Raw genomic sequence first — 15,766 nt, forward strand, 5'->3', positions numbered from 1 at the left:
GGCCCAAAACTAAGTAAAATGCAAGCTCTACTATTAGTGTCATAGGAGAGGTAAAAATACTCAGCATTTCTCAAACCTGGTCTTCTTCCAGTGTTCCTTATTAGAGAGTATAGGACTATTCATTCCGTTCGTTAAGTCAGATATATAGGAGGCAATATGGATGTCCCACTGCACTGCAACCTCACTACTTAGCCATTGGCAAGTTATTGACAATTTATATTCAAAGATTATTTCTATTCTTATGACTTTGCTCCATCTCCTGTGTTTCTGCTCAAATTAAACTTAGGTTCATCTCTCACCCACACTGCTGTAGTTTCTACCTAACTAGTTTCCCTACATATGCTTCAATAAGAGAGATCTTTTCTTTTCTTTCTTTAAATATTTTATTTATTTCTTCATGAGAGACACACACAGAGAGGCAAAGACATAGGCAGAGGGAGAAGCAGCCTCCCTGTGAGGATCCTGATTTGGGACTTGGTTCCAGGACCCCAGGATCATGACCTGAGTGAAGGCAGACACTCAACCACTGAGCCACCCAGGTGCTCCAAGAGAGATCTTTTCAAAATGCAGATGGATCATACTAAACTTCACGTAGGCAGAGAATTTGTCACTACAGTTCATTATATCTGTAGTAATTAATGTTGTGTTGGATACAAAGGAGATGCTCAATAAATACTCTCAATAAATAAATAAATTTTAAAGTTGGGGGAAATAGTTTGATGGAAGAGTTCTCAATATTGTGAAATTTTAACTCAACTGAGAGAGGCTAGTCTGCTCATCCTAAAGGGTATTGATCACACAGAGAGGCTTCCAGACCTGAGAAGAGCTGGCAAAATGCCATTAATGGTTCATAATGTCCTAAGTATATATACTTATTTTATAGATATGTGAATTTGTAGAAAAGTCTATGAGGACAATATTTTCTATGTAAATTTTTATGCAAGTTTTTATTAAAATCCACCTAAAGTGAAATGAATGAAATTATGTCACTAAGAATGTAATTGGTACTGCATTAAACCCCTAGTAAAGCAAAAAAAAAAAAAAAAAAAAAAACAGTTTTTTTATATTTATAGCATAGCAGTTCTTTACAACTTGGCCATTTATTATTTATTCCCCTTTTCCCTTCCAAATAGCACCCCTGACTTCCCTCAGTAATCCACTCTTGCTCTACTTTCAGCCCTTGCTTATTTGTTGGTAATTGACTCCTTTCTGACTTTTGAAATTAGACACTACATTCTCTTGGCCAGAATAATTGTTGGGGGGGCGGGGGCATGTCACCTGACACAGTCAGAACTAATGAGTTGTAATCAGAGATCTCCTGGGACTATGGAACTTGCATTCACGAGATATGAAGCTGAAGCCATTGCATCCATTTTGGCACTATAAGGGGAATTCCTATCAAAGAATGAAGCCAACACAAAGATCACAGAGCTAAGTATTTGAGAGAGAGATCAGATCCTGGTAACATTAACATGAGCCCCAGGATCAAGGCAGACGTGAACAAGGGCTATTCTGTAGGTGAGCTAATCGAGTCCTTTTTTGAATAGATTTGTTTGGGTTTTTCAGTCACTGATTAACAAGAGAGAGAGCCCAAACTGGTAATATCAGCAGCTTCTATATTCCCTAGTGGCTGCAATGTAACAGTTCATCTGAGGCAATTGGTTTCCGCCTTGAAATACGAGAGATTGTCTTCTGGCCTGGGACATGGTTTCTTAGTGAGTCAGATAGACTAAAGAAGTGTGAGCTGTAAGCACAGAAAGTAAACTAGCCTCTGCTGTGCAGACTCTGCCGTGGCATGTATCTGGTTTCACTGATAATAGGATGCACCTGTTACTGAGAACCTTTTCACAGCCAAAAAGACGTCCAAAGTGAAGCCCAAGACAAAAAAAGTGACAAAAATCCAAACTGACAAAGCGTAGTGCTGCTTAACAGAAACTGTTGATTTTATGACCTTTACTGAGTAAACACTCAAAGTAGGGCCTCCATGCACATTCAACAACCATGTGGGAAACAGAGAGAGGTTTTACAGCAAAAGGAATATAATATTTTATAATGCATTTTAGGTAGAAATACAACCTCCTTTTTATTCTATAATTATTCTTCCTTTTATTATTTATCCATTGAATATTTTCGTTGCTCCTGTAAGGAAAGAAGGGCCACCTTGGGGCAGTCCATACTGTGACATGAGGACCAGAGGAAGGTAAGAACTTGGCAGCCTATCAGCTAATCCTAGCCAGCTCTCTGCCACTTAAAATGGTGAAAAGATGAACACAGCAGTTTTGTCACCATATCTGCTTGTACATGATTGTTTATGTGTGAAATGGTGTCTAGAGGATGCCTTTTGATCAAAGGAACTTAGGCCACTAGCGGATAAGGAAGAAACATCAGGCTGGTAAAAGAATAGAAGCCAGAAGCTTGGCTGCTTAACTTGTGCATCATGGTGCAATCCTTTCTTTGAGAAGCTCCTGACAATACATCCTCCAGACTGCTATCTGCTCCACCTTTGGAAACCAAATATCTGACCGTGTATTGGGAATGAATGAGGTGGCAGACATTATTGCTGTCCTCAAGGGTCTTATTCTTGAACTATAAATGCTAATCCAAAATAATCTGGGCCAAAGTCCAATGAGAGACCAAAGAAACGCGATATAAAACCAGGAAGGGGGATGTTTCAACTGAGAGATTTTTCATAAAAGAGGTGACATCTAAACTGTGACTTAAAAAAATTTTTTTTAAACTTACCTGTGACTTAAAGGAAGGCTAAGGATTAAATATGTTGAGAAGAGAGAAGAGGGTTTCTGGGTTGAATCCTCGTATAAACAAAGCTCAGGAGAAAATAAGTGAAGTGTTTGTCGATGGAGACGGTAAAGAAAAGAATTTGTGAAATAATACGTCCTTACCAAATCTATTAGGGATCTTTTGGAGAGAATTACATAATGTTTTTCTGTTATAATTTAACCTCATAGCAATAATTTCTTGTAAATATATTACCTGAGGGAAAATATATGTTTTAATTCACACTTGGATATTTTTAGAAATTAAAAAAAATATATGGAGTTAGCTTATCATTTTTGATGATCTGTAAAACTTACTAGACCCAGAGGAATTCCAATTATTCTATTAAATTACTCTATAATTGAAATAACATCTCCACTCTCAATAAAACAGGTTCTAATGTCCAAAGCAGTGTGTGAGCTATTGCTGAGTGTCTTAATGGCTCCTATGTTTGCCTACATACTCTCATACTAGTCTCCAACTAATTACTTTGTAAAGCACTTTGGGATAATTTGGTTGTGAATAGTATTGTATAAAGCAAACACATTTCTTTTCTCAAACAGTGGCTCATGTTGGGAGCTGAAGAACTACAAGTGCTTTTTTTTTCCTTAGCAGTAGATATTTTATGTTATGCATACATGCATTTTCAGGTCCTCTTTTAGAATGACGTGTTTTCAGGATAGGGCATAAAGACTTTATGTAATATAATTAGTGCATCTATTCCTGCTGACATTGCTATGACACAAAATATTTATTGTGTTCTAAAGTGTTTTATTAATGAATATGAATTATTTTATAAATATTTCTCATGAAATACTTGTCCCTTTAATATTTATTACATTTACATGCAACAAACTTTCAAATAAAGGAAAAATCATCTCTCACAAAATAAATATCAACAATCTAAATTTTCTGAAAATTAAAAAAAATTATAACTAGTGAACTGTATCTCGTCATATGCTTTCTTGAAGAATTAGTGGCATTATACCAGATTTAACCATCCCTTTACTGATAATCTTCTTTTCCCAAGTGCTGGAAATTGGATTTAGAATGTGTGCCTGGAATTGGCTGTTGTGCACATGCACTAGGAAATAGTTGTGTCCCTACAACTGTATGGCATCTGTGGAACCTACTCCGGTTCTGGATTAGTTGTGATCTGTTCCAGTCACTTCTGTGTGACTGCTATTTCCTAGAAACCACTCTTTCATTACTACTATTCTGTATTTTGACTTTGACTTCAACTTCCTATGGAAAAATTATGATTCATAATTTGCAAGAAATATGTGCAGCGTTTCCTTAAGTGTAACAGGATCTACTAATAAAGGCCTGGTAATATTATCTATCTACAAACAAACCTAGGCTTTGAGTAGTAAAGAAATAAAAGTAGAATATAAATTGTGCCCTTTAAATGAAATGGTCATTACTTATGTTCACTGATCAAAATGTGTATGCATATACATGTCTTCCTCCTCTGAATGACATATTTGAGAATCTCCATGCACTGTGAGTCCATTTGGAGATGGAATTAACATTTAGTCCCTTTGATAACCACTAACTGCCTAAATGAAGTTTAATGATCCTTTGTGAGTTATTAGTGGATTGTTCCATGGTGCAATATAGTTAGTGAAATCTCACAGTGGTGTAGTAACTGTATCCAAAGGAATCTGGAAATTGATGCATCTCTGTGAAAGGAAGTGATATCTTTATTCTTCCCATTATGTTCTTTTTTTTGTTTTTATATGTACCTACCACTATTTAGAAAATATGACTATATTACCTGAATTTTAAGTGGACTGCTCCATGTGAATTATTTCAGAATATGTTTATATTATTCTGGAGAATAATTATACAGAATTCTTAATTGTCTTGTGTACTTGGTGTTAAAACCCCTTAAGATTAAAATTTTAAAATGCAGTTTCATTTTATGAGGTTTTACATTTGTGGTGGTAAGGGAATTCTCAATGATGTTTCTCCAGCAGCAATCTGTATTTGGGTACATTGCAAATATATGGTAACTGGTATTGAGAGCCATTTGTTGACATCAGATTGTACACAAATCAAGTGCTGACACCAGCCAAATAAGAGCTGTGTACATGGTTTGGGAATGAGGTGTCATCATGAGCCAATGAAATTACATGTCACCATGAACTATGTTCAGAGGGATTCACTTATAATGACTGTGGTTATCCTTGAACATCTTGATTTGGAAACATGAAATTTCAAGGGATGCTTTTATTGCTATGTATTGCTAAAAATTTGGCTATTGATAAATAACAAAACATGCTAAAGTTAGGACAATCAAAGTCAGTGAATTAAAAGAGAAAGTTCAAGGGTTCTCTTCATTCATTATCCAATAGCCTAGAGACTGAACTGCAGTGCTGAGAGGCGAGTTGGGATTTTAACTCAGTATGACAATATGGCAAATGTCCAGACCATGATCACAAAACAGCTGTTTTCCTCCATAACAGGGTGAATTATAGTGCATAGTGGAGCCAAGAAACCTCTCAGCATTTGTGCAAAAGGTTCTTTTGCCAGCCAGGGAGTAAGCATCAACAAGCACTGGCTTTGGAAGTGTTGGCAACTATTTGACTGTTTGCCCATGACAGAAGTTTTCCCCATGAGAAGTTTTTTAAATGTTTCCTTAAGGATTTAAAATGATGAGGAGGAATAGAGCATCATAAGTGAAAACGTGGATGGCATTTTTATAAAAAGCGTTTTTTTGAGGGAGTTCTTATGTGATCTAAATGTGGTACTCAGATAACACATGAGATAATGAGATTAACATCATTAATACGTGAAATATGTTACATTAATATAATCAAATCTGAATACTAGGAAACCATTAGGAGATATCATCATCAAAGTAAAAAAGTCTGGAGCCCACATGAAGTTACACTTCATCTCTGAGAAGGAGACTCAATGGCTTTCCATAAAATAGTAAGATCCAGAGATCATGCTGATCACACTCCAGAAACTTAAAAAAAAAAAAATAGCCAAATCAAAGGATTTGTTTACTTAATTGTAGGAAGTTTCAAAGAATGGGGAAATGGAGACATTTAACTGTGGAGAAAATATTCTTCCTATAGAAAAATCTGAAGGAAAGCTAAGAATATGACTTCAAGTGGAGAGTACTCGAAGGTCAGTATTATGCCTTTCCTTTTGGTAAAGTCTGGACTGAGGTCTCCTGGAGCAGAAGTAGTGGATTGTATTTTGTATCCTCAGTCACAGTGCCCAGTTTACTTGAATTGACTTTTCTAAGAATATATAGTTCTTTCTCATAACTATTTTCAATTTGTAAAATTGACACAGAATCTCAAGGCAAAACTCTAATAAAAATAGAATTAATATGAACAGCATTCTTCTTGATAATCTTTTCTTCTAACCTGTAGTTGTCATCTGTGAAAGTTTTCAAAGGTGTACATGGCTAGTCTTCACCCTCTGGACATTCTAATTCAGAAATTTGGAGATGGGATGAGATTTCTTTATTTTAAAAAGGTTCATGGGGGATCCCTGGGTGGCGCAGCGGTTTGGCGCCTGCCTTTGGCCCAGGGCACGATCCTGGAGACCCGGGATCGAATCCCACGTCGGGCTCCTGGTGCATGGAGCCTGCTTCTCCCTCTGCCTATGTCTCTGCCTCTCTCTCTCTGTGTGTGTGACTATCATAAATAAAAATAAAAAAAATAAATAAAAAAGGTTCATGGGATTTCAAGGTATTAAATGATCACTGAATTGCAAGGATTACGTATTTTCCTTTGAGAACTCAAGCTTCTTATGAGTAACGATGGGTTTTGTGTGCCAGTGCTTTGCCTTCTGTAAGAACATGTTGCAACTCCATCGAAGCCAAGCCACACCTAGCCAAAAACAACTGTAGACAGCCTGTGCTCATTTTATCCCACATTTACAAATGCACTTCAAAACCAGTCTTGACTGCTCTGCTGTACTCTTGCTCTGTTCATCTGACAACCCTTTTCAGTGTAGCCTCTCAGTTCAGCGAAGTTTGCATATCCTGGCTGGTCACTCTATATTCCTCTTGTAGCTATAGTACATTTTATCTTTCCTGGTCAGATAATTCTGGGAATGCTGTCTAAGTAACAGACTCCTTTGTTTAGTTTTCTTGGATGCTTATGGAATTAAGAGCAAGGTGTGTTACTGTTTTTCTCTTGCTGCTTTTAAAATTCTCTCCTTGTTTTTAACTTTTGACATTTTAATTATTATGTGTATTGATATGACCCTCTTTTGGTCCATCTTATTGGGAACTCTTTGAGCTTCCTGGATCTGGATGTCTATTTCCTTCCCAGGTTAGGGAAATGTTCAGCTCTTATTTTCTTAAATAAGCTTTTGGCTCCTATCTTTCATTCTTCTCCTTCTGGGAGCCCTATACTGTGAATGTCAGTCCATTTGATGTTGTCCTCTAAATCCCTTAAGTTATCTTCACTTTTTTATTCTCTTTTCTTTCTGCTGCTCTGATTGGGTCAGTTCCACTGCCTTGTCTTCAAGTTGAAAAATCATTTCTTCTGCTTCATCTAATCTGATGTAAGCCCTGTAGTGTATTTTTCAGCTTGGTTATCCTTTAGCTTTGTGACTTCTGTTTGGTACTGTCTTGTATTTTCCATCTGTATGCTGAACTTCTCACTATTCATCCTTTCTTCTCTCTAGTATAGTAAGCATCATTATGACTATTACTTTAAACTCTTTTTCAGATAAATTACTTACTTCCATTTCATTAATTTTTTTCTGAGGTTTTGTTTTGTTTTGTTTTACTTTTTTTCTGAGGTTTTTATCTTGTTCTTTCATTTGAAACATTCTTCTGTTTCTTCATATTGCTTGACTTTGTTAGTTTCTATACAGTGGATGACACAGCTGCTCTCACACTCTTGAAGAAGTGGCCTCATGAAACTTGCCGTTCAATCCTGCTCAGATCTTTGTCATCTCTCAAATTTTTGTGTTTTTCCAAATAGCCTAATATATTTTTAATAGCTCCCAGTAGTTGAGAATGTGCCAAGACCTATCATTGTCCCTGAGGGGAGGATCTCAGCATCTAGATTGAGTTTGTTTGGAAGCCAGACTCTCACACAGCAGCTTTTAAAAGTATGCCAGTAGGTCCCACAGTGGGACCACAAGCATAAGTCCAGTTGGCCATCAGAGTCACGCAATCTGGCAGTGTCCTCTGGATAGCAGTTGTATAAATCAAGGCTCCAGATAAGTATATGAGCTCTTTTCTAGGAGATACAAGTGAATTAGAACAAGGTAGAGGGATAGCACTAAAATGGTACCCACAGCCTGTATTCTTTAAAGTTGCTCCATAGGCCATTAGATGTACACCAAACCTGAAGCCGGTCCCTCAGGCTGAAGCTCTAGGACTATTACCCAAAAGACAAGAAGTAACAAGTATGGACAGGGATGTGAAGAAAAGGGAACCCTTGTACACTGTTGGTGGGAATATAAATTGGTACAGCCACTATACAAAATAGTATGGAGGTTCCTAAAAAATTAAAAATAGACCTACCATATGATCCAGGAATTCTATTTCTGGTTATTTGTTCAAAGAAAATGAAAACACCCTCTTGAAAAGATATATGTACTCCCACGTTCATTGCAACATTATTTATAATAACCAAGATAAAGAAACAATGTAAGTGTCCAGTGATGATAAATGAATAAAGGAATTGTAATGCATGTGTGTGTGTATGTGTGTGTATGTCGGTGTGTAATGGAATATTAGTCATATTGAAAGAATGAAATCTTGCCATTTGTGACAGTGTGGATGGGCTTTAAGGATATTATTGTGCTAAATGAAATAAGTCAGACAGAAAAAGACAAATATGGTATGATTTCTTACACGTGAAATATTAAAAAAAAAGAAAGAAAAAAAGAAACAAGGTCTTACATACAGAGAATAAATTGGTGGTTGCTAGACATGGGGAGAAAAATAGGTAGACGAATTGAAAAGAAAAAGTAAAACAAAACAAAACAAAAACCCAGAAACTCTCTACAAATTTAAGAGAGGTTCTCGGGCTCCCTGCATGGAGCTTCCTTCTCCCTCTGCCTGTGTCTCTGCCTTTCTCACTCTCTCTGTGTCTGTCATGAATAAATAAATAAAATCTTTAAAAAAAAACAAAAGGGGGATTCCTGGGTGGCTCAGCAGTTTAGCACCTGCCTTTGATCCTGGAGTCCAGGGATCGAGTCCCACATTGGGCTCCCTGCATGGAGCTGAGCCTACTTCTCCCTCTGCCTGTGTCTCTGCCTCTGTGTGTGTGTGTGTGTGTCTCAAAAGAAGAGATGATGACACAGACATGTAGGGAAAGACGAGGTGAAGATAGCAGTAGAGATTGAGGTGATGTGTTTACAAGCTAAGCCATGGTAGGACCTGCAAAAAGGTGATAGTTCAAGGAGTTCTTCTCTGGAGCTTGGGAGCATGGATCTGCTGACTTCTTTATTTCAGACTTACAGATTCCACAACAGAATTGAGAGAGGATACATACCGCTACCTTCTTCAGGAATGCTGTATTTATACTTGACCACTTGTATTTCCTGTGGATTTGAAAATCAGTTTTTTTTTTATTTTCCAAAAAATAAGTAATGAAAATTTTAGTCGATATTCATTTACTCCATTATTTTGCATATGTTTTAATTTTAACATTATTAAGTATTCTAATTCATGAACATAGCACATCTGTCCATTTATTCAGGTTTAATTTTAATAATGTTTTTTATTTTCTAGTGTTAAGGTCTGTTATATTGTGTATTAAATTTATTTCTTATAATTAATATTTTTCAGGATATAATTTAAGATTTAATTTTCTATTTGTTTATTCCTGGCATACAGTAATTAAAATGATTTTGCATATTGAACTTGTATTTTGCAATCTTACAACATGTAGTTTTTTAAATTTACCTATTGATTTCTTGGGTACTTTTATTTCTTCATAATTCTTATATTTTTTATTTGCTTTATTGAGCTGGCTAGTACTTCCCATTACAGTTTTGAATAGAAATATGACAGCAGGCTTCTTTTTCTCATTCTCAATCTCAAAGGTAAAAATGCTAAAAATTTCTCCATTAAGTATGATATTTGATTATTGCTCAAATAACCTTGCCTATTTGTGTCTGTAATTTTTATTTTGTAATAAAAGATGTCTATAAAATAATACTGTGAACTGCAGATGTTATTATCTTCTAAGGGAAAGGGTTATTTATTCATGTTTTGGACAAACAGAGTAATGTTCTGGTCACCTCGGTCCTTTCAAGAAGTAGACAGAGAGATAGCTGGAAAACAGTTTAAATGAGACTAATTATGTATCTGAGTTGTCCTTGTATTCTTGTGTATTTTGATTTAGGAACCTGACAGATCTATCTCTGCTCAGCTCGATATATTAAGTACTGACCTTCAGAGCTTTTTAATTAGCTTTTTAGCTTCCCATTCCATAGGGCTTCATAATTCTGACAATGTTTTGAAGTGAAACCTAATCATGTGTTTGAGGTTCCTGAAGTTGTCAGTTGTATCACTACAGCTTCTGAATGCTAAAATGATTGCTGCTTTCCCTGCCCCCATCAATCACCTGACAGGACCAACTTTGGATTCTTACCCTCAAACTGCAGCCAGCATTGGAACACAGTGTGTGTGCAAATAGCTGTTCGGACTCAGTGTCAGTGCAACTCTCCTGTAGGGCTTTCATCTTTTGCCTATTTTGTTTTAGGCTGTCTTCCTCTGGCAGCTGTTTACTCAGGACCCCCTAGCTGAGAGACATTTCATTCTGCCTTATAAAAGCTTTCAGCCAAACTTCTGAATTCAGTTTGAGGGGAAATCGGGTTGTGCTCTAGAGTCTAAGTCTCTAGTTCAGCAAGGTTCTGGAAACCGTTAAAAGCTTTGCTGGATGTCTCTTCCCCAGAAGCTACCCTCTGCATAGTCAGACTTTGATCTTCAGTCTTCATTCAAAATCATAAATAAGTACCATGAGCCCCAGCCCATTGTCCAACCAAGATGGGGAGAAATTAAAATAAAAAAAGAAACGACAAAAAAAAAACAGTTGCTCAGTATTAACCCACTTCTGACAGGTTTTCCACTTTCTGGGATTTTAATTTATTTGGTTCTCATTATAGTTGACCCTTAAACAACATAGGTTTGAACTACATGTATTCACATATATATGGATTGTTTTCAACAAATACAGTAAAATACTGTAAATGTATTTTCCTTATGGTTTTCTTAATGTTTTCTTTTCTCTAGCTTATTTTATTGAAAGTATGCATATATAATACATATAACATAAAAAAGTGTTAAAAAAAAGTGTTAAAAAGTGTTAATTGACTATGTTAGCAGTAAGACCAAGATAAAAGATCTGTACACTGAAATCTATAAGGCATTGATGAAAGAAATTGAAGAAGACACAAATGATGGAAAGATATCCCATGGTCATGAATTGAAATAAATACTATTGAAATATCCATACAACCCAAAGCAATCTACAGATTCAGTGCTATCTCTATCAAAATTCCAAAGGCATTTTTCAAGGAAACAAGAAAAAAAATTCTGAAATTTGTATAGAATTACAAAAGACCCCAAATAGCCAAACCAATCTTGAAAAAGAACAAAGCTGTCAGGCTCACACTTCCTGATTTCAAAATATATTATAAAACTATAATAATCAAAACAGTATGGTATTGACATAAAAACAGATACATAGATCAATGAAACGTGATAGAGTCCAGAAATAAGCCCATATCAGGTAAAGTTTAACCCAAAGGCTGTAGCAAGAGATGAAGAGGGACACTATATCATACTTAAAGGGTCTATCCAACAAGAAGACCTAACAATCATGAATATATATGCCCCTAATGTGGGAGCTGCCAAGCATATTAATTAATAACCAAAGTAAAGAGATACTTAGATAATAATACACTAATAGTAGGAGACTTCAACACAGCACTTTCAGCTAATGACAGATATTCTAAGCAGAACATCACCAAGGAAACAAGGGCCTTAAATGATACACTGGATCAGATGGATTTCACAGATATATACAGAACTTTCCAACCAAACGTAACTGAATACACATTCTTCTCATGCGCACATGGAACCTTCTCCAGAATAGACCACATACTGGGTCACAAATCAGGTCTCAACTGATACCAAAAGACTGGGATTGTCCCCTGTGTATTTTCAGACCACAATGCTGTGAAACGAGAACTCAATCACAAGAAGAAATTTGGAAGAAACTCAAACACATGAAGGTTAAATAGCATCCTACTAAAAGACGAATGGGGGAGGCCTGGGTGGTTCAGCGGTTAAGCGCCTGCCTTCGGCTCAGGGCCTGATCCTGGATTCCGGGGATCGAGTCCCACATTGGGCTCCCTTCATGGAGCCTGCTTCTCCCTCTGCCTGTGTTCTGCCTCTGTCTCTGTCTCTGTCTCTGTCTCTCTCTCTGTGTGTCTCTCATGAATAAATAACTAGAATCTTAAAAAAAAATGATGAATGGGTCAACCAGGAAATTAGAGAAGAATTAAAAAGATTCATAGAAACTAATGAAAATGAAGATACAACCGTTCAAAATCTTTGGGTTACAGCAAAAGCAGTCCTAAGAGGGAAATACATTGCAATACAAGCCTCCCTCAAAAAATTGGGAAAAAAACTCACGTACACAAGTTAACCTTGAACCTAAAGGAATTGGAGATAGAAGAGCAAGTAAAACCTACACCAAGCAGAAGAAGAGAGATAATAAAGATTTGAGCAGAACTAAATGAAATAGAGTGTATGTAGAACGGATGTACAAAATGTAGAACGGGCTCATTGAACGCGGCGCCAGATCCGCAGGCGGCTGTTGTCTCCACGAGCCGAGCCCGGCCCACACAGAAGCAATTATGTCTAAGGGACCTGCAGTCGGGATCGATCTTGGCACCACCTACTCCTGCGTGGGTGTCTTCCAGCACGGGAAAGTGGAAATAATTGCCAATGATCAGGGAAACCGAACCACCCCAAGTTATGTCGCCTTCAGACACCGAACGATTGATCGGTGATGCTGCGAAGAATCAAGTTGCGATGGACCCCACCAACACGGTTTTCTATGCCAAGCGGCTGATTGGACGTAGATTTGATGATGCTGTCGTCCAATCTGATATGAAGCATTGGCCCTTCATGGTGGTGAATGATGCTGGCAGGCCTAAAGTCCAAGTAGAATACAAGGGGGAGACCAAAAGTTTCTATCCAGAGGAGGTGTCCTCTATGGTCCTGACGAAGATGAAGGAAATTGCAGAGGCCTACCTTGGGAAGACTGTTACCAATGCAGTTGTCACGGTACCTGCATACTTCAATGACTCTCAGCGTCAGGCTACCAAAGATGCTGGAACTATTGCCGGTCTTAACGTACTTCGAATTATCAATGAGCCAACTGCTGCTGCTATTGCTTATGGCTTAGACAAGAAGGTTGGAGCTGAAAGGAATGTGTTGATCTTTGATTTAGGAGGTGGCACTTTTGATGTGTCAATCCTTACTTTTGATGTCAAGTCCACAGCTGGAGACACCCACTTAGGTGGAGAAGACTTTGACAACAGAATGGTCAACCATTTTATTGCAGAATTCAAGCGCAAACACAAGAAGGACATCAGCGAAAACAAGAGGGCTGTCCGCCGTCTCCGTACTGCATGTGAACGGGCTAAGCGTACACTTTCTTCCAGCACCCAGGCCAGTATTGAGATTGATTCTCTGCATGAAGGAATCGACTTCTATACCTCTATTACTCGTGCCCGGTTTGAAGAATTAAATGCTGACCTGTTCCGTGGCACCCTGGACCCTGTAGAGAAAGCTCTTCGAGATGCCAAGCTGGACAAGTCTCAGATCCATGACATTGTCCTGGTGGGTGGTTCTACCCATATCCCCAAGATTCAGAAACTTCTGCAAGATTTCTTCAATGGAAAGGAACTGAATAAGAGCATCAACCCTGATGAGGCCGTTGCTTATGGTGCAGCTGTCCAGGCAGCCATTCTTTCTGGTGACAAATCTGAAAATGTTCAAGATTTGCTGCTATTGGATGTCACCCCACTTTCTCTTGGTATTGAAACTGCTGGAGGAGTCATGACTGTGCTCATCAAGCACAATACTACCATTCCTACTAAACAGACACAAACCTTTACTACCTACTCTGACAACCAACCTGGTGTGCTTATTCAGGTCTATGAAGGTGAGCATGCTATGACCAAGGATAACAACCTACTTGGCAAGTTTGAACTCACAGGCATACCTCCTGCTCCTCGTGGCGTTCCTCAGATTGAAGTCACTTTTGATATTGATGCAAATGGTATCCTCAACGTGTCTGCTGTGGATAAGAGCACAGGAAAAGAGAACAAGATTACCATCACTAATGACAAGGGCCGCTTGAGCAAGGAGGACACTGAGCGCATGGTCCCGGAAGCTGAGTACAAAGCCGAAGATGAGAAGCAGAGAGACAAGGTGTCTTCCAAGAATTCACTTGAGTCTTACGCTTTCAACATGAAAGCAACTGTTGAAGATGAAAAACTTCAGGGCAAAATCAATGATGAAGACAAACAGAAGATTCTTGACAAGTGCAATGAAATCATCAACTGGCTCGATAAGAACCAGACTGCAGAGAAGGAAGATTTTGAACATCAGCAGAAAGAGCTGGAGAAAGTCTGCAATCCCATCATTACGAAGCTATACCAGAGTGCAGGAGGCATGCCAGGAGGAATGCCTGGAGGCTTTCCTGGTGGTGGAGCTCCTCCCTCTGGTGGTGCCTCCTCTGGGCCTACCATTGAAGAGGTTGATTAAGCCAACCTGATGACAGGTCTAGCATTGTTCCACACATTTCAAGGACCCAAATTTGTAGCAAATTCCATGGCAGTTTTAAAGTCAAGCTGCTATAGTAAATATACTGGGCATTCTTGATACTTAAATATGGAATATGTGCACAGGGAAAGGAAATAAACATTGCCCTTTATAAGCACTGTATTGTTAAGTGGAAAATGCAATGTCTTAAATAAAACTGTATTTAAAATTGGCACCAAAACAAAACAAAACAAAACAAAACAAAAACAAAAAAAATAAAATGTAGAACGGATCAACAAAACCAGGAGTTGGTTCTTTGAAAGAATTAGTAAGATGGATAAACCCCTAGACAACCTTATTAAAAAGAAAAGAGAAAAGACGCAAATTAATAAAATCACAAATGAAAGAGGAGAGATCACAACCAATACAAAGGAAATACAAAGAAATTTAAAAACATATTATGAGCAGCTATACGCCAACAAATTAGGCAATCTAGAAGAAATGGGTGCATTTCTAGCTGTATTCTCTGTTTAATGATGATTTTGAGTGTCTTTCTATATATTTTTCTTATAATCTGCATATGTATGTCTTTTATGTGTTTCTTATATATTACTGATATTTTTGTAATTGGCAGATAGGAATTTTTAAACACATATTTTATATTTTAATTTTTTGTCAGAGTAAGTGTGACAAATATCTTATTGAGCTGTCTTTTCATTTTCTTGATATGTTCTTGGTATATACAATTAAATAACTCCAATTCCAGTTTAATCACTCTTTTTTATAGTCTGTGCTTCTGGAACATTTTAAAAAATATTTCCCTGTCCTAAATACTTGAAGATTTGTCACATTGTATCTTCTCAAAGTTTTAAAACCTTACTCCTTACATTGTCCAATTTATCTGATGGGAATTAATTTTTTAAAATATAATTCTAGATAAGTATGGTAGATAATTTCATGTATTAACTTTTTGGGCTAAAGGTTCCCCAGATAGCTAGTAAAACATTTATTTCTGAATGCGTTTGTGAGGGTTTTTTTTTAGAAGATACTAACATTTGATTCAGTAGGCTGAATAAAGAGACACATCCTTACCTATATGGGTAGGCATCATCCAATCCACTAAGGGCCCTGATGGAACAAAAAGGTAGAACAACTTTGCAGTCTCTTGTAGAAAGAGCATTCATCTGTCTTATCATTGGTCCTTGAAGTCGCTGG

At 37.4% G+C, this 15,766-nt stretch overlaps 1 long non-coding RNA gene and 1 pseudogene across 2 annotated transcripts in view; both read left to right on the forward strand.

Moving 5' to 3' along the window:
- Positions 1-15,766, forward strand: part of LOC144320030 (uncharacterized) — an 84,259-nt gene that overhangs the window by 53,155 nt on the left and 15,338 nt on the right. For both annotated transcript variants that reach the window (XR_013385626.1, XR_013385625.1), the window contains one exon: positions 2,147-2,200. This is a non-coding gene — a long non-coding RNA (uncharacterized LOC144320030). The remainder of the gene's footprint in view (positions 1-2,146; positions 2,201-15,766) is intronic.
- On the forward strand, positions 12,561-14,784 carry LOC144320380 (heat shock cognate 71 kDa protein pseudogene; annotated as a pseudogene).

This window comes from Canis aureus, chromosome 9 (assembly GCF_053574225.1).
Source record: "Canis aureus isolate CA01 chromosome 9, VMU_Caureus_v.1.0, whole genome shotgun sequence".
Classification (NCBI taxonomy): domain Eukaryota; kingdom Metazoa; phylum Chordata; class Mammalia; order Carnivora; family Canidae; genus Canis; species Canis aureus.